At 41.7% G+C, this 19,756-nt stretch overlaps 1 pseudogene; it reads left to right on the forward strand.

The window, feature by feature from the left end:
- Positions 1-444: 444 nt before the first annotated feature.
- Positions 445-19,756, forward strand: part of LOC146905772 (beta-glucosidase 24-like) — a 50,563-nt pseudogene continuing 31,251 nt past the window's right edge.

Below are 19,756 nucleotides of genomic sequence, written 5' to 3' on the forward strand. Positions count from 1 at the left end.
TTCATGTTGTTTTACATTTCAAAGTCTATCCCTTGGCTTAGCATTTCAAAGGGAATTATCTTGTAAGACCTTGTGATGGTTGAATGCTTCGTCTGGTTATGATGATTTAGTTGTTTAGTAATGTTTACAAATTTCTAATTTGTCTAAAACCCTTCGATAACACAAAAAGAGTCTTTTTTGCATATGCATTTACACATCTCATGCATCATATGCATTCATTGGTCACAAAAAACTTCCCTTGTGCTCATTACCTCCTGGTTCTTCTGCCGCAGTCTGAAAGGTGGCTCGTGCTCGTAAGGTTTACCAACCAGCTAGAATTCATCAGACAAGATTGTACAAGAGAAGAAACATGGCTAACTTTGAAGAAGAAATGCTCAGCTCCGTGCCAAATTGGCTGCTATGAAGAAAGACTTGGCCAAGGCTCATGACGCTATGTCTACTCTGATGGCTGCACAAGAACAACCGACCATGTCTGTCCCGGCTACTACTGAAATGATTCCATCCAACCCGTTGTCCACAGTGGCTTCTGACGCTCGGTTTGTTATGCCCAATGGATGCCCTTATGGACTCTCAGCTTTCTATGATCCTAACATTGCGGCTGGTATTTCTGGTATTGCTAATCAAGGACAGATCATGCAACAACTTTTACTCCTACAAATACCTCTATGCCTCAAGTGACTACTGTTGTTACCAATCCTGTTGTACACATTGTGCAACAGGTAATCGATGTTGACACTCCGCGTGGACAGGAGGCTATGAGAGAACAGTTAAGAGAGCTAGCTGGAGAGCTCCAAGAGGTCAAAGCTAGTCGTGGGAACGGTGTTTCTGCTTAGGCTCGTGATCTATGCTTGGTATCCCGATTTGAGGTTCCTAAGAAGTTCAAAGTGCCAGATTTTGACAAGTACAATGGATCTTCTTGTCCACATAGCCATGTCATTCGGTACGTCCGGAAGATGGCCAACTACGCAGATAATGATGCACTAATGATCCACTGCTTCCAGGACAGCCTGACAGAAGATGCGGCAGACTGGTACACTAGCTTGAGTAAAGACAATATCCATACTTTTGAGGAACTCGCTGCTGCTTTTGAAAATCATTATGAGTTTAACACCCGCTTGAAGCCGAACAGGGATTCTCTTAAGTCTTTGTCTCAGAAGTCAGACGAAACTTTCCGTGAATATGCTCAGAGATGGAGAGGGGCAGCTGCCCGTATTTCTCCTCGGCTTGATGAGGAAGAACTGACACAGACATTCCTGAAAACTTTGAAGAAGGAATATGTTGAAAGAATGATAGTCTCTGTACCAAATAACTTCTCTGACATGGTTACCATGGGAACTCGTCTAGAGGATGCTGTCAGAGAAGGCATCATTATTCTTGAAAAAAGTGAGTCCTCAGCTAGTGCGCCAAAGAAGTATGGTAACAGCCACCATAAGAAGAAGGAATCTGAAGTAGGGATGGTGTCCGGTAACCAGTCTACAGCTGCTGTCGCTCCTATTAATGCTGCTCAGTTACCTCTGCCCTACCAATATATGCAGTACTCCCAACATCCTTTCTTCCCACCGTTCTACCAGCAATATCCTCTGCCCCCGGGTCAACCACCAGCGCCCGTTAATGCCATTGCTCAGCAGGTACAACAACAGCCTCCTGCTCAACAGCAACAGCCGCAACAACAGGGCCCCCGGCCCAGGCCTTATTTTCCACCAATACCAATGCGGTATGCTGACCTGCTCCCAACCCTACTTGCTAAAGGGCATTGCGTCACCAGACCAGGCAAGCCTCCGCCTACGCCATTGCCTCACAGGTTCCGACAGGATCTCAGATGTGAATTCGATCAGGGCGCTCAAGGCCACGATGTTGAAGGTTGCTATGCTCTGAAGTACGTTGTAAAAGATCTAATAGACAGGGGACAGTTGACTTTCAAAAATAGTGTTCCGCATGTTCTTGACAATCCACTTCCAAACCATGCGGCTGTTAACATGATTGAGGCTTTCGAAGGAGTCTGTGCTCTTGATAAGATTGAAGCATCTCGAATTCCTCGAGAGGCTCCCACTTTAGATGTCCGTAATGTTGCTACTCCTTTGGTGCCGCTACATGTCAAGCTTTGCCAAGCTTCCTTGTTTAATCACGATCATGCTTCCTGTTCAGAGTGTCTTCAGAATCCTATGGGATGTTGTGCCGTGCAGGGTGATATACAGAGTCTAATGGACAACAAGCACTTGGTTGCCAGTGACGTTTATGTGATTGTGCCAGTGTTTCATGATTTCCCTGCCAAAAGTATACCTCAGACAAGGGAAGTAGAACCTTTGGTGATCAGGCTACCTGGCCCAGTATCTTATGCCTTTACTAAGGCAATCCCTTACAAGTATGATGCGACTATGATTGAAAATGGGGTAGAAGTGCCTCTGGTATCCCCAACTGCGGTTAGTAACATTGCTGGAGAAACTACAACTCTGAGAAGTGGAAGGGTCCGTCCACCCTTGTCCCAAAAAAGGGTTGTTACACCTGCTGCCACAGTAACTCCACCAGTTACTCCTCCTGTTGATAAGAACGCCAGCCCATCGGGCCAGTCTATTGAAGAGTCCAATCTGGACGAAATTTTGAGGCTCATCAAAAAGAGCGATTATAAGATTGTAGACCAGCTGCTGCAAACTCCGTCAAAAATATCCATCTTGTCTTTGCTCCTGAGCTCAGAAGCCCACAGGAAAGTGTTGATGAAATTGCTGGAACAGGCCTATGTTGATCATGAAGTCTCCGTGGATCAGTTCGACGGAATAGTGGGTAACATTACTGCTTGTAATAATTTGTGGTTTGGTGACGATGAACTCCCCGAGGCAGGGAAATACCACAACTTAGCTTTGCACATCTCAATGCACTGTAAGTCTGACATGATATCCAATGTGTTGGTGGACACTGGATCGTCCTTGAATGTAATGCCTGAGTCTACACTGAGACAGTTGAGTCATCACAGAATTTCTCTGAGGGGGAGCAGTTATTTGGTTAAGGCTTTTGACGGATCTCGTAAGGATGTTCTTGGGGAGGTAGATCTGCCAATTACCATTGGTCCGGAGATGTTCCAAGTCACTTTCCAAATCATGGACATCAACGCCTCTTACAATTGCCTCCTCGGAAGACCGTGGATTCACGATGCTGGGGCAGTAACTTCCACTCTGCATCAAAAGCTCAAGTTTGTGAGGAATGGTAAGCTTGTCACTGTACATGGTGAAGAAGCGTATCTGGTTAGCCAAGTGTCATCTTTCTCTTGTGTTGAAGCAGGGTCCGCTGAAGGGACGTCATTTCAAGGCTTGACTGTTGAAGGTGCGGAACCCCGGAGAGCTAGTGCTACTATGGCTTCATTGAAAGACGCCCAGAAAGCTATTCAAGATGGGCAAGTTGCAGGCTGGGGCAAAGTGATACAGATTTTGGAGAATAAGCGCAGAGAGGGCTTGGCTTCTCCCCGACCTCGGGCGTTTCAACAGACTTTCTATAGTGCTGGGTTTATCAACGCTATTGCCGAAGATGCTGCTGAGAGTAGTTACGTGCCTGTGTTTGTTGTACTAGGAGGCACCGTGAGAAATTGGGAGGCCGTTGATATTCCTTTAGTCATGCATACCTCCATGTAATGTGTCTTGTTGCTTATGTTTTTCTTTGTTTTCAAAATAACAATCCTTTCGCTCTGCCCAAGGCGAAAGTGGTGTCTTTGTAAGGGTATGTTTGTTTTGGCATTGCCGTTATCAATAAAAGTTGTCGTCTTTTCCGCGACTCTTTGTTTTTCTACGTTTAGTACTTTTTTCTTGGAAATAATGGTAATGCCAGGAAAAACCAAAACGTCTTTATTTTCTTATTAATTTCAAAAATCTGCATGAAAAAACCTTTTTCTAAAACCATCCCAATCATATTATGCAGATTGAACTATAATAAACCCGTTGAACACAGTGACCCTACGGTTCCTCCAAATTTTAAATTCACGGTATATGAAGCCGAAGATGAGGAAGGTGACGAAGAGATACCATATGAGATTACTCGACTGCTTGAGCAAGAAAGAAGAATCATTCAACCTCACCAGGAAGAGATTGAGCTTGTCAACCTGGGTACTGAAGAGAACAAGCAAGATATCAAAATTGGTGCTGCACTTGAGCCAGAAGTGAAAAAGAAGATCATCCAGCTTCTCCATTATTATCCAGATGTCTTTGCATGGTCCTATGAAGATATGCTGGGTCTGGATCCCAAGATTGTGGAGCATCGGATACCGACAAGACCTGAATGCCCTCCTGTTAAACAGAAATTGAGAAGGTCTCGTCCAGACATGGCTCTTAAGATTAAGGCTGAGGTGCAAAAGCAAATTGATGCGGGTTTCCTCATGACAGCTGAATATCCTGAGTGGATCGCCAACATTGTACCACTGCCAAAGAAAGATGGGAAAGTTCGGATGTGTGTTGATTACAGAGATTTGAATAAAGCCAGTCCAAAAGATAACTTCTCATTGCCTCATATTGATGTCCTCGTTGACAGTACTGCTCAATCCAAAGTGTTCTCCTTTATGGATGGTTTTTCGGGCAATAATCAGATACGGATGTCGCCTGAAGATAGGGAAAAGACGTCCTTCATCACTCCATGGGGAACATTCTATTATAAAGTGATGCCTTTCGGCTTGATAAATGCTGGTGCTAGCTATCAAAGGGGTATGACTACTCTGTTTCATGATATGATTCACAAAGAGATTGAAGTATATGTAGATGACATGATTGTGAAATCAAGTGATGAAGAGCAGCATGTTGCATACTTGAAAAAGATGTTTGAAAGATTGAGGAAGTACAAGTTGCGGCTGAATCCCAACAAATGTACATTCGGTGTAAGATCTGGAAAGTTGCTAGGCTTCATTATCAGCCAAAGAGGCATTGAAGTTGATCCTGACAAGGTCCGAGCTATCAGAGAGATGCCGGTCCCTCAAACTGAAAAGCAAGTCAGAGGTTTCCTCGGACGCCTGAATTACATATCTAGATTCATATCTCACATGACTGCTACTTGTGGACCAATTTTCAAATTGCTCAGAAAGAATCAGCCTGTTGTATGGAATGATGAATGCAAGGAAGCTTTTGATAGAATTAAAGAATACATGTTGGAACCATCTATCCTTGTCCCGCCAGTGGAAGGAAGGCCTTTAATTATGTATCTGACAGTGTTAGATGGATCCATGGGTTGTGTTCTCGGTCAACAAGACGAGACTGGAAAGAAAGAACATGCTATCTACTATCTGAGCAAGAAATTCACCGACTGTGAGACTCGGTATACAATGCTTGAAAAGACTTGTTGTGCTTTAGCTTGGGCTGTCAAACGCCTGCGTCATTATATGGTAAATCATACAACTTGGTTGATATCCCGAATGGATCCAATCAAGTACATCTTTGAAAAGCCTGCTGTTACTGGAAAGATTGCACATTGGCAAATGTTGTTGTCTGAATATGACATTGTGTATAAAGCTCAAAAGGCAATCAAAGGAAGTATCTTTGCTGAGCATCTTGCTTGTCAACCTCTTGACGATTACCAACCGATTAAGTTTGAATTCCCTGATGAAGAGATTATGTATCTAAAAGCAAAAGACTGTGAAGAACCACTGATCAATGAAGGGCCAGATCCCAATAGCAAGTGGGGGTTAATCTTTGATGGTGCTGTCAATGCTTATGGTAAAGGAATTGGGGCAGTCATCGTAGCTCTGCAGGGGCACCACATTCCTTTCACTGCCCGAATAACTTTTGAATGTACAAACAACGTGGTTGAATATGAAGCATGCATCTTGGGTATTGAAGAAGCAATTGACATGAGAATCAAGCACCTTGACATTTATGGTGATTCTGCGCTTGTTATTAACCAGATAAAAGGTGAATGGGAGACTCATCATGAGAAGTTGATTCCCTACCGTGACCATGCAAGACGCCTGTTGACATACTTTACAAAGGTTGAGCTACACCATATCCCTCGGGATGAAAACCAGATGGCTGATGCTCTTGCTACCTTATCTTCCATGTTTTGTGTGAACCACTGGAATGACGTGCCCATAATTAAAGTGCAGCGTCTTGATAGACCCGCTCATGTGTTTACTATTGAAAAAGTACCTAGTCAGACTGATGAAGACGTGAATGATGGAAAGCCTTGGTATTATGACATCAAACAGTTCTTGCAGAATCATGAATATCCACCTGGTGCTTCCAACAGGGATAAAAAGACCCTGAGGAGATTGGCTAGCAAATTCCTTCTGGACGGAGAAATCCTATACAAGAGGAACTATAACATGGTCTTGTTGAGATGTGTAGATGAACAAGAAGCTGAGAAATTGATGCATGACGTACATGATGGTACCTTCGGAACCCATGCTACGGGTCACGCTTTGTCAAGAAAACTGTTAAGAGCCAGCTATTACTGGATAACAATGGAGCACGACTGCTACAAACATGCTAAGAGATGCCATAAGTGTCAAATCTATGCCAACAAGATTCATGTGCCTCCACATGCCCTCAATGTTATCTCTTCCCCATGGCCTTTCTCTATGTGGGGCATTGACATGATCGGAAGAATCGAGCCAAAGGCTTCTAATGGACATCGGTTCGTTCTAGTGGCAATTGACTACTTCACCAAATGGGTTGAGGCTGCTTCCTATGCTAATGTGACCAAGCAAGTGGTAGTGAAGTTTATCAAGAATAACATCATCTGCCGATACGGTGTTTCCAGCAAGATCATCACTGACAATGGTTCCAATCTGAACAATACCTTGATGCAAGCTTTATGTGAAGAATTCAAGATTGAACATCACAACTCTTCTCCTTATAGACCTCAGACGAATGGTGCAGTTGAGGCCGCTAACAAGAACATCAAGAAGATTGTTCAAAAGATGGTCACTACTTACAAAGACTGGCATGAGATGCTACCTTTTGCCTTGCATGGTTACCGTACTACGGTGCGCAGTTCAACCGGGGCAACTCCTTTCTCTCTTGTATATGGCATGGAAGCAGTTCTCCCTCTGGAAGTGGAGATTCCATCTCTTCGAGTGGTCATGGAAGCAAAATTAACTAAGGTTGAATGGTGTCAAAGTCGGTATAATCAGTTGAATTTGATTGAAGAGAAACGCATGGATGCTATGGCTCATGGACAGTTGTATCAAGTACGAATGAAGAATGCTTTTGACAAGAAAGTCCGACCTCGGGAATTCAAGGAAGGAAAACTTGTATTGAAAAGAAGGATAAGCAAGCAACCCGACCCAAGGGGCAAATGGACACCTAACTATGAAGGTCCTTATGTTGTCAAGAAGGATTTCTCTGGTGGTGCTTTGATTCTTACACACATGGATGGTATTGAACTTCTGAATCCTGTAAATGCCGATATAGTCAAGAAATACTTTGTCTAAAAATGAAAAGAACATCATGGTAGGTCGAAAACCCGAAAGGGCGGCCTAGGCAAAAATGCACTTCCCGGTGGATCGAAAACCCGAAAGGGCGATCCAGGCAAAAGTTGGGGACAAAAAAAAATGGATATGAAAAAGCTCGCTGAGATTGTACGCAACTCAGGCAAGAATGAGCGTCTCGATGAGCCGAAAACCCGAAAGGGCGGTTCATGCAAAAATGAGATTGATAATGAAAGACAAGTAATTATATCTGGCAAATCACCATCACCCCTTGGGGCATCTGCAGCTGTCAGTGATCGTCTTCATCAAAAGTTTCTGTACTTGTGAATTCAAAATTTCTATGAAATGTAGTGGTCATCGTGTTCAATGTACCACCAACCAATAAAATTACCATTTTCCAAGCTTTGTAAATCCTTGGAGTTATGCCTTTGGCTAACTTTCACTCCTCTACATCAATTTGAGCCTGTGCTTTTGTTTGAAACTCTATTTTCTTTCTATTTTCAATATTATATACAAAATACTTTCTTTCTATTTGATAATGTCAATGTTTGAAACAAACATCTTTGAAAATTAAAAAACCTTTTTCTGTCTATTTTGAAAGCAAACTTGAGCAATAGGGTACATTCCAGTGAAACATGCATGAATAAATGTGTGTCAATGTCCATTTCAATACATGTTATAAGCAGGTTGTTCCCCAGGATGATCTGTGGTCAATGGCAAAATTGAAAAAATAGAATGAAAAATGAAAAATGAAAATGAAAAAGCTCGCTAAGTCGAAAACCCGAAAGGACGGCTTAGGCAAAAATGAGCACCGCACTGATTGACAACCTGTGAAGGCAATTCAGGCAAAAATGGGGCAATGAAAAGAATGTATTCCCGGTGGATCGAAAACCCGAAAGGGCGGTTCAGGCAAAAATGGGATTGAAAAATATGAAAAGCATTGACCACAGATGCGAACATCCAATGTTTACCCAGCACTGACACGCCTAGCAATGACAACCTGTATCAAAGAACCTTCCAAGGTTCCCTCTTCTGCAAGTTTTGTCTATGTGATGTGATATATTGCCCTCAGCCATGGTTTCGATACGTCTCAACGACGGTCTCTCCAGGGAGGATCTCCATGTGTATATGTTATAGCACGAGCCACTATGTGCCCAATCTTCCAATGTTTTGTCTGTCTCTGTGAAACTTCTCTGCCAAATTGTAAACCAATCATGCATTTCCAAGCATTCATACATGCATAATCATGCATTCTATGTGCTCATGCATTTGTAAAATTGTTATACCATACATACATGTTGCATTTTCTATCTCAATTTTCAATTCAATTCAATGCCTATGTTTCTTTCAATCTCAATTTTCAATTCAATGTCTCTGTTAATGCCTCTGTTAATGTCTCTGTTAAAGTCTCTGTTTATGTCTATGTGGAAACTCCTATGAAATTTCTGTGAGCCAACGTAACTTGGCCATGTTTCTACCTGTAAATTTGGTGTCTATGTTAAAATCTCTGTGAAAGTTCCTTCTGGGCCAACGATAATGGTCATGTCTATCATCAAGTCAAGTCAATGTCGATCTACTCTCAAATTTGTATCTTGCTAAATCAAGTTTCCCATGTATCTTGCTATATGTTTTATTATTGGTCAAGTGGCTAGTTCGATCCAAAGAACAGCTTGTTGTTATACCCTAATTTTGGGCCTAAAAATACTGACTCAATTCTTTTTCTTGCATGTTAAAACCATCCAAAGGGTTTTTCTTGCATTTTAAGTCATTTGATTTGTCTCTGATCAATTGCATCTTTCTCTGCATCTTATTTCAATATTATTTACAAAATTCATGAAAAAGGGTATTTTAGTCATTTTCCCATTCAAACTCATTTTTGTCTTTAAGAATTGATTGTGTCTTTCCAATTGGTTTGTATGAGTCCTTGTTTCAATCCCATGTAAAAGTCCATTTCAAAAATTACATTTGAGTCATGTTGAGTCAGTTTAGTCCTCAAGGGCATTTTAGTCATTTCCAGTGTTAAAACTCTGTTTAATCTCTAAAAAATTGTCTCTGAGTCTTTTAGTTTGCTTGTATAAACTCTTGCTTTAATTCCCTGTTAAAAAACCATTTTAAAAATTGCAGTTGAGTCATTTCGAGTCATTTTAGTCCCTAGGGGCATTTTGGTCATTTCACACAAAATTTTGACAGAGAGAGGTTACTTTGAAGTACCTCATTTATGGAGTTGGTTCATTTTAGTCCTTTTTGTGTTTTTTATTGGTTTCACTTTACGTTTATTTCAAATTACCAAATTTTAATCAAATTTTATTTTTATTTTCATTTAAGTCCCTATTTTTCTAGTATTTTCATTTTAGTCCCCCAAGTGGTTAAAATTACATTTCAGTCCTTTTTTAATTTTACAGTCCAGTCCAATATTTTTTGGTAATTGCAGGGAAGTCCCCAAGTCCAATTTCAGTCTTTTTGTCCAAGTCATCAGCCCAAGCCCACGTGTCAGCATCTCATTGGGTCAAAAGGCCACATGGCAGCCTATAAAAGGCGCATTCACTGCACAAGTGCCAACAATCACCATTCACACAGTGCCAACTCATAAACACTTTCACATTTCTCTCTCCCGAATCAAAGAATCAAAACCCAGAAAGATCTCAAGAACACAATGAAGGTTTGAAGAATCTTCAAACCCTAACCGTTTCCAGAACCTTAAATTCACATCGAATCTTCACCAATTCAACACTAAAACTACCAATTCACAACTATTTCCATCTCAATTCATCGCAAAACAACGAAAACAACAACAAATTCACAGAATTTCACGAAAGTCGCGAAGAAGAAGAAGAAGAGTGAAAAGATCGAATTATTTTCGGTCTTTGAAGCTACGAATTCACCAGAAGCAAGGAACGAAGCTCTATTCCAAGCTTCTCTGTTCGAATCTGCAAATTTACGACGAGGTAATACCCCAATCTCCTCCTCTTTTTGTAATCTTTCCTGCATGTGTGTTCGTCTTTACAAACCGACGTAGATCCAGGCTTTTTAAAAAAGTTTCAATTCAAGTTTTGATCGAAAAAGTTTTGAAAGATTGAAAACCGAGAAGATCAAAGCTAGATCTACGCCGTTTTGCAGGGTTCTTGTGGATTTTGTTTGTGAATTCGTGTTTAGAGTTAAAAAACGAGCAATATAGGCTTTAGATCGGAGCGTTTTGAGGATTCCAGTGCTAGCATCTTCACCGGCAGCGGTGAAACCCGCCGGAGAAGACGACGGAGAAGGAGAGAGAGTGGAGAGCTTCTCTCTCTAAAGGTAACCCTAGAGAGAGAGACGAGTGAGGGAAATGAATGTTAGACCGGTCCTCATGCTTTTATAGGAGGGTGAACCGAACCGGTTCGTCTGAACCAATCTGGTTCACCTCCAAACCCTTTCCTTATCCCTTTTCCACCGTCAGATCAATTCTGTGATGATATGTACGCTTGAGATTGCTTGTTTAGGTGTACCTGAACCTAGTTACCATGCGCCATGCACTCTCAGCCTTTAGATCTAGGGTTTTGATGGACTTGGATCAATCCAACGCCTCTGAGGCATTTGGATAGTCCAAGATCCATCTGTAACTTTGGGCTTGGGCCTAGTTTCCTTGCCGTGTTCGTTTTTTGTATTTTTTTACTATTTCCACACCGTTTCTTATTAATTACACCTCTGTTACATTCAAAATTCATAATAAAATCCTTACAAATATTTCTATATATTCTTGCCAATTTTCTTGATATTTTTGTGATGTTGTTACATATTAAAACCTGAAAAAATATATGTGTGATATTTCTTGTTATTGTTAAGACTTTTGTGAAATCTTGTTATATTTTGGTCATGATACTTTGCTATGTGACATGGATACTTGACATATGATTGCTTGATGTTCTTGCCTCTGAATGTGTGCTTGTTTCCATTGTGTTGTGGGTCTAAATGTTAGTTTCTTGTTTTGCAAGTTATGTGAATATTCTAGTGTGAAAATAAGTGTAAAAATATGCCTATGAATATGTCATAACTCTTGGCTTGATATTTCTTTGTGATTCTCATGTTATGGCTGAAATAACACCTTTGAAAATTGTCATGATATGGGGGGCTATAAGTCATATACTTGTTTGGATATTATGATAAATTTTAGGTATATTTTGCTACTTTTACGTTAAGAGTTTTGTTACTTTCTTGTCACTTTTTTTTAGTGTTTCTTTTGCTCATAATCTCTATTCTATTATGCCTCATGCTACTAACCCTTTCATTTCATGTTTCACACATTCCATAAGCATCTCATCCTCCATCTTATATTCTTAGTCTTCATTTTCTTACACTTTAAAATTCATGCAAAAGTTAGAATGTAAAGCCTAGGGATTTTGTACTTTACCTTATGCTTTTAATTTCTTACAAGACCATAGAATGTAAACTAGGGCATATGTAAAGGACAATGGACTCTAATGATGTACACCGACACAAGCACCGACACATGCACACACATCACATGGATACTTTAGATGAATGTTTAGGGAATGTATGCTTTAGATGTATGCTTAGGAATCGCGATACTTAGAAAAATTCTCTTTTCAAAAAAAAATATATATGAACAACATAACTCAAATCATTTTCTAAATAAACTTTGGGATCAAAATCCCATTGATCTTCCCTTTATTTTCTTGAACAAAAAATTTAATGAATTTTAATCATACTTAGATTTCATTTTGCAAAATAACTAATTCAACCCCATATTTTCACAATCTTATGCCCTTGAGGCCTCTCTATCTTATTCTTCAAAATTCCATTTTTCAAACTTAAAATCAATCAACAAAAACAAAAACCTTTTTTGGAAGAGAACTACGGTGGATTTGATCCCTTAAAAGGGTACGTAGGCAAGGAACCAATATTCCTTCAATTCAAATAAAATAAAAAGTCAAACACATTCTTCTCCCTCCAATTCTTCACTTAGTAAACCTTTAGGTGCAAATAACACTTTCAAAATAGCATTTAAAAATAAAGCGCGCGCGTAGAAAGTAAAACGGTTCCTATAGGATACTATAGTCGTTATGGGTGCCTAACACCTTCCCGTAGCGAAAACAACTCCCGGACCTCGATTCTCAAGGGTGTTTTCTTATTTTTTTCCCTTCCCAAGAAAAAATGAGATATCAAAGGTTAAAAAGGTTCAAACTTAATCAATGATTGTCACCCGAAAACCAAGATAAAACAGCTGGCGACTTCACTGGGGTGATTCGAGAGTTACGCCTAGTCTTTATTTCCTATGTGAATAAATGTTTATATTCTTGCAAACGTGTGGGGGTGGGAATATCAAAAGTCCTACACCCGGGCCGAGTGAACTTAAGATTTAGGGGGGATATAATCGACAATTCATTCTGAGGGTTGCCTCGTGTATTGGATTATGCGATCAATCCCACATAGCTGAGGCATTTTGGGGGTGATGTTGTTGGCGCGTGTTGTCGCGTTTAGGCACTTTACTTCTAATTGTTCTATGACGCTATGAACCGTAGATAACCGAACCCATCCATGGCTATTTTCTAGGTTGTAGTGCGGAGGCTAAACCGAGTGTTGTCTCGAGTTTTAGTCGTCATGCGATACTACACTCAAGTTAGACCTTCTTACGTATAATCATGGAGCGAGTGTTTGTCTCGTGACACCATGATATACGTCGGAGAGGTTGCGACTTGGGAACCTTTTTAGAACCCTGTTACTATTATCCAAAGCCCTAGATTCACCGGACACCGTGTCCACCCATGACTCCTTGACTTTAAATTTCAACCCACCATGTTTTCTCCGTACTTGAATGTGATCATGCATATATGCATACATGCATAAACTTTTTCCATGCATTTACCGAAGGGCTTAAACAAATTGAATTTGTAAACATTGTAGGAATGGGGAAGACTAAATCCTACAAGTTCAAGGAAGTGGATTTGGCTAGTTTGAGAGATTTGGCACTCAAGATTGAGGATCCGACTGGTTTCCGACATCGTTACCGGGACTTACTTACCCTTCTTCGGACTAATGTGGATGAGAAGCTTGTGCACACTCTAGTGCAGTTTTATGATCGGGAGTATCGGTGCTTCACTTTTCCCGACTTTCAGTTGGTGCCTACTCTAGAAGCTTATTCTTGCTTAATGGGTCTATCTATTACTAAGGGGGTACCTTTCACGGGGCTTGAGCATCCTTCTACTCCTTCGGTTATTGCCCGTGATCTTCATCTCAAGACCACCGATGTCTCCAAGAATCTTGTCACTTAGGCTCACATCCGAGGGTTCACTTTGGAGTATCTACTTGAGAAAGCCAACCTCAAAACCACTTGTCAGGATACTCTTGAGGCTATTCTTGCACTACTCATCTATGGGCTTATTCTCTTTCCGAACCTTGATGGCTTCGTGGACATGAATGCTATTATGATCTTCCACTCCAAGAATTCGGTTCCTACTTTGCTAGCTGACACATACCATGCTATTCACGATCGGTCCGGCAAGGGCCGTGGATACATTCTTTGTTGTGTACCTCTCCTTTATAGGTGGTTTATTTCGCACCTTCCGAAGTCTTTCCACGATAATCCAGAGAATTGGACTATTTCACAGAGGATCATGGCTCTCACCCCTAATGAAGTGGTTTGGCTCACTCCCGCTGCTAGAGTCAAGGAAATCATCTTCGGTGGTGGGAAGTTTCTTAATGTACCTCTTCTTGGTACCCGGGGTGGAATCAAGTATAATCCGGAGCTCGCCTTGCGACAATTTGGTTTCCCAATGAAAGAGAAGCCTATCCATCTTGCCACATCTCCTTACTTCTTCCATTACTCCAATGCACCCACATGAATAAGAGAAGATTTCATAGAGGCTTGGTCTAAACTTCGGAAGAAAGAGGTGAAGCATATGGGTGTGAGGTCCGGCATTGCTCATGAGGCCTATACTCAGTGGGTGATAAACCAAGCTGAGAAGATTGGCATGCCTTACCCCGCCATGAGATATGTGTCTGCATCTATTCCAACCATGCCTTTGCCTCTACTACCACCTACTCAGGAGATGTATCAGGAGCATCTAGCTATGGAGAGTCGGGAGAAGCATCAGTGGAGGACTAGATACTATGAGGCTGAGAACTTGATCATGACTTTGGATGGAAAGGATGAACAGAAGACTCATGATGTTTCGACACTGAAGAAAGAGTTGGCTAAAGCTAGGAAAGAAATTGAGGAAAAGGATAAGTTGCTTATGAGGGATTCCAAGAGGGCTAGAGGTGCCGGTAACTTCTATGCCCGATACTGCAGCTATGAGCCTGAGTCTGAGGATCATGCTTCCACTTCCTATGCTTGAAGATTTATGTTTCTGTTGTTATGTTCAGTTGTAATTGTTTTACATTTCAAAACCTATCCCTTGGCTTAGTATTTCAAAGGGAGTTATCTTGTGAGACCTTGTGATGTTTGAATGTTTCAGTTTGTTTAGTAATGTTTACAAATTTCTAACTTGTCTAAAACCCTTCGATAACACAAAAAAGAGTCTTTTTGCATTTGCATAAACACATCTCATGCATCATATGCATTCATTGGTCACAAAAGACTTCTCTCGTGCTCATTGCCTCCTGGTTCTTCTGCCGCAGTCTGAAAAGTGGCTCGTGCTCGTAAGGTTTACCAACCAGATAGAGTTCATCAAACAAGATTGTATAAGAGAAGAAATATGGCTAACTTTGAAGAATAAAATGCTCAGCTCCGTGCCGAATTGGCTGCTATGAAAGAAGACTTGGCTAAGGCTCATGACGCTATGTCCACTATGATGGCTGCACAAGAACAACCAGCCACATCTGTCCCAGCCTCTACTGAAATGATTCCATCTATCCCACTGTCTACTGGGATGTCTGATGCTCGGTTTGTTATGCCCAATGGACGCCCTTATGGACTCTCATCTTTCTATGCTCCTAATACTACGGCTGGTATTTCTGGTATTGGCAATCAAGGACAGATTCCTGTTACAACTTTTACTCCCACGTCTACCTCTATGCCTCAAGTGACTACTGTTGTTACCGATCCTATTGTACACACTGTGCAACAGGTAATCGATGTTGATACTCCACATGGACAAGACCCTATAATGGAGGATATGAGAAAACAGTTAAGAGAGTTAGCTGGAGAACTCCGTGAGGTCAAAGCTAGCCGTGGGAACGGTGTTTCTGCTAAGGCTCGTGATCTATGCCTGGTATCCCGATTTGAGGTTCCTAAGAAGTTCAAAGTGCCAGATTTTGACAAATACAATGGATCTTCTTGTCCACATAGCCATGTCATTCGGTGCGTCTGAAAGATGGCCAACTATGCAGATAATGATGCACTAATGATCCACTGCTTCCAGGATAGTTTGATGGAAGATGCGGCAGACTGGTACACTGGTTTAAGCAAAGACAATATCCATACTTTTGAGGCTGCTGCTTTTGAAAATCACTATGAGTTTAACACCCGCTTGAAGCCAAATAGGGATTCTCTTAAGTCTTTGTCTCATAAGTCAGATGAAACCTTCCGTCAATATGCTCAGAGATGGAGAGGGGCAGCTGCCCGTGTTTCTCCTCGGCTTGATGAGGAAGAACTAACACAGACATTCCTGAAAACTTTGAAGAAGGAATACGTTGAAAGGATGATAGTCTCTGCTCCAAAAAATTTCTCCGATATGGTTACTATAGGAACTCGTCTAGAGGAGGCTGTCAGAGAAGGTATCATTGTTCTTGAAAAGGGGGAATCTTCAGCTAGTGCGCCTAAGAAGTATGGTAATGGCCACCATAAGAAGAAAGAATCCGAAGTAGGGATGGTATCTGGTAACCAGTCTACAGCTGCTGCTCAGTTACCTCTGCCCTACCAATATATGCAGTACTCTCAACATCCTTTCTTCCCACCGTTCTACCAGCAATATCCTCTGCCACCGGGTCAACCACCGGTGCCCGTTAATGCCATTGCTCAGCAAGTACAACAGCAACCTCCTGCACAACAGCATCAGCAGCAACAACAGGGTCCTCGGCCCAGGACTTATTTTCCACCAATACCAATGCGGTATGCTGATCTGCTCCCAACTCTACTCGCTAAAGGCCACTGCGTCACCAGACCAGGCAAGCCTCCGCCTACGCCATTGCCTCCCAGGTTCCGACAGAACCTTACATGTGAATTCCATCAAGGCGCTCAAGGCCACGATGTTGAGGGTTGCTATGCTCTGAAATACGTTGTAAAGGATCTGATAGACAGAGGACGGTTGACTTTTGAAAATAGTGTTCCTCATGTTCTTGACAATCCACTTCCAAACCATGCTGCCATTAACATGATCGAGGCTTTCGAAGGAGTGCGTGTTCCTAGAGAGGCTCCCACTTTAGATGTCCACAATGTTGCTACTCCTTTGGTGCCACTACATGTCAAACTTTGCCAAGTTTCTTTGTTTAATCACGATCATGCTTCTTGTTCAGACTGTCTTCAAAATCCCATGGGTTGTTGTGTGGTGCAAGATGATATACAAAGCCTAATGGATGATAAACACTTGATTGCCAGTGATGTTTGTGTGATTGTGCCAGTGTTTCATGATTCTCCTGTTGGAAGGGTACCTCAGACAAGGGATGTTGAACCCTTAGTAATCAGGTTACCTGGCCCAGTATCTTATGCCTCTACTAAGGCAATCCCTTACAAGTATGATGCAACTATGATTGAGAATGGGGTGGAAGTGCCTTTGGTATCCCCAGCTACGGTTGATAACATTGCTGAAGAAATTACAGCTCTGAGAAGTGGAAAGATCCGTCCACCTTTGTTCCAAAAGAAGGTAGTTACACCTGTTGCTACAATAACTCCACCAGTTGCTCCTCCTGTTGACAAGAACGCCGGCCCATCAGGCCAGTCCATTGAAGAGTCTAATCTGGACGAAATTCTGAGGCTTATCAAAAAGAGCGATTATAAGATTGTAGACCAGCTGCTGCAAACTCCATCAAAAATATCCATCTTGTCTCTGTTCTTGAGCTCAGAAGCTCACAGGAAAGTGTTAATGAACGTACTGGAACAGGCCTATGTTGATCATGAAGTTTCCGTGGATCAGTTCGATGGGATAGGGTAACATTACTGCTTGCAATAACTTGGGGTTTGGTGACGATGAGCTCCCCGAAGCAGGGAAATACCACAACTTAGCTCTGCACATCTCAGTGCACTGTAAGTCTGACATGATATCCAATGTGCTGGTAGACACGGGATCATCCTTAAATGTAATGCCTGAGTCTACACTGAGATAGTTGAGTCATCAAAGACTCTCTCTAAGGGGAAGTAGTTATTTGGTTAAAGCTTTCGACGGATCTCGCAAGGATGTTCTTGGGGAGGTAGATCTACCAATTACCATTGGTCCTGAGACATTCCAGATCACTTTTCAGGTCATGGACATCAATGCTTCTTACAGTTGTCTCCTCGGAAGACCGTGGATTCATGACGTTGGGGCAGTAACTTCTACTCTGCACCAGAAGCTCAAGTTTGTGAAGAATGGTAAGCTTGTCACTGTACATGGTGAAGAAGCGTATCTGGTTAGCCAAGTATCATCTTTCTCTTGTGTTGAAGCAGGGTCCGCTGAAGGGATGTCATTTCAAGGCTTGACTGTTGAAGGTGCAGAACCCCGGAGAGCTAGTGCTAATATGGCTTCATTGAAAGACGCCCAGAAAGCTGTTCAAGAAGGGCAAGCTGCTGGCTGGGGCAAAGTGATACAGATTTTGGAGAACAAGCGTAAAGAGGGCCTTGGGTTCTCCCCGACCTCGGGCGTTTCAAACAGGGACCTTCTATAGTGTTGGGTTTATCAATGTTATTACTGAAGTTGCTGCTGAAAGTAGTTATATGCCCACATTTGTTGTACCAGGAGGCACCGTGAGAAATTGGGAGGCCATTGATATTCCTTTAGTCATGCATGCTTCCATGTAATGTGTCTTGTTGCTCATGTTTTTCTTTGTTTTCAAAATAACACTCCTTTCGCTCTGCCCAAGGCGAAAGTGATATCCTTGTAAGGGCATGTTTGTTTCGGCATTGCCGTTATCAATAAAAGTTGTCGTCTTTTCCGCGACTCTTTGTTTTTGTACTTTTTAATGCCTTTTTCTTGGAAATAATGGTAATGCCAGAAAAAACCAAAACATCTGTATTTTCTTATTAATTTCAAAAAATCTGCATGAAAAACATTTTTTTTCTAAAATCATCCCAATCATATTATGCAGATTGAACCATAATAAACCCGTTGAACACAGTGACCCTATGGTTCCTCCAAATTTTGAATTCCCTGTATATGAAGCTGAAGATGAGGAAGGTGATGAAGAGATACCGTATGAGATCACTCGACGGCTTGAGTAAGAAAGAAGAGCCATTCAGCCTCACCAGGAAGAGATTGAGCTTATCAACCTGGGTACTGAAGAGAACAAGCGAGAGATCAAGGTTGGTGCTGCACTTAAGCCAGAAGTGAAAAAGAAGATTACTCAGCTTCTCCGTGATTATCCAGATGTCTTTGCATGGTCCTATGAAGATATGTCGGGTCTAGATCCTAAGATTGTGGAACATCGGATACCGACAAGACCTGAATGTCCTCCTGTCAAACAGAAATTGAGAAGATCTCGTCCAGACATGGCTCTTAAGATCAAGGCTGAGGTGCAGAGGCAAATTGATGCGGGTTTCCTCATGACAGCTGAATATCCTGAGTGGATTGCCAACATTGTACCAGTACCAAAGAAAGATGGGAAAGTTCGAATGTGTGTTGATTACAGAGATTTGAATAAAGCTAGTCCAAAAGATAACTTCCCATTGCCTCATATTGATGTGCTCGTTGACAGTACTGCTCAATCCAAAGTGTTCTTCTTTATGGATGGTTTCTCTGGCTATAACCAGATACGGATGTCACCTGAAGATAGAGAAAAGACGTCCTTCATCACTCCGTGGGGAACATTTTGTTATAAAGTGATGTCGTTTGGCTTGATAAATGCTGGTGCTACCTATCAAAGGGGTATGACTACTTTGTTTCATGATATGATTCACAAAGAGATTGAAGTATATGTTGACAACATGATTGTGAAGTCAAGTGACGAAGAGCAACATGTTGTGTATTTGAAGAAGATGTTTGAAAGATTGAGAAAGTACAAGCTGCGGTTGAATCCTAACAAATGTACATTCGGTGTAAGATCTGGAAAGTTGCTAGGCTTCATTGTCAGCCAAAGAGGCATTGAAGTTGATCCTGATAAAGTCCGAGCAATCAGAGAGATGCCGGCTCCTCAAACTGAAAAGCAAGTCAGAGGTTTCCTCGGACGCCTGAATTATATTTCAAGATTTATATCTCACATGACCACTACCTGTGGACCAATTTTCAAATTGCTCAGAAA

This window comes from Medicago sativa, chromosome 7, assembly GCF_051527215.1.
Source record: "Medicago sativa cultivar Bolivia chromosome 7, Bolivia_mono, whole genome shotgun sequence".
Lineage (NCBI taxonomy): Eukaryota > Viridiplantae > Streptophyta > Magnoliopsida > Fabales > Fabaceae > Medicago > Medicago sativa.